Source organism: Mustela lutreola, chromosome 3 (genome assembly GCF_030435805.1).
Source record: "Mustela lutreola isolate mMusLut2 chromosome 3, mMusLut2.pri, whole genome shotgun sequence".
Taxonomy (NCBI): domain Eukaryota; kingdom Metazoa; phylum Chordata; class Mammalia; order Carnivora; family Mustelidae; genus Mustela; species Mustela lutreola.
The window spans coordinates 16,964,471-16,964,755 of record NC_081292.1 but is presented as its reverse complement, the minus strand read 5'-3'; the positions used below and the strand labels follow the sequence as shown (position 1 = coordinate 16,964,755).

General features: G+C 58.9%; 1 non-coding gene across 1 annotated transcript; it reads right to left on the bottom strand.

Annotated features, from left to right (window-relative positions):
• On the bottom strand, nt 1-73 carry TRNAM-CAU (transfer RNA methionine (anticodon CAU)). Its single transcript has one exon. It is a non-coding gene; the product is annotated as a tRNA-Met (tRNA).
• Between the last annotated feature and the right edge of the window lie 212 nt (nt 74-285).

The window sequence follows — 285 nt, the reverse complement described above, 5'->3', positions numbered from 1 at the left end:
TGCCCCGTGTGAGGATCGAACTCACGACCTTCAGATTATGAGACTGACGCGCTACCTACTGCGCTAACGAGGCACCTACTGTAGGCTTTCCGCCGGAGGATAATGAAGCTAGTGCTGGGGCCCGGTGCGCATGCTCAGACGAGAAACGGCGGCTTCATTTCTGTCTGCTCTGAGTTCCCGGACGCGAGCGCCAAAGCGAACGCAGATCACCTCCCGCCGACTCTCGAGTCTTCCTCTGCTTGCTGGACGGTCAGCAAACACTGGGGTTTGCTTGACCCCACTGGG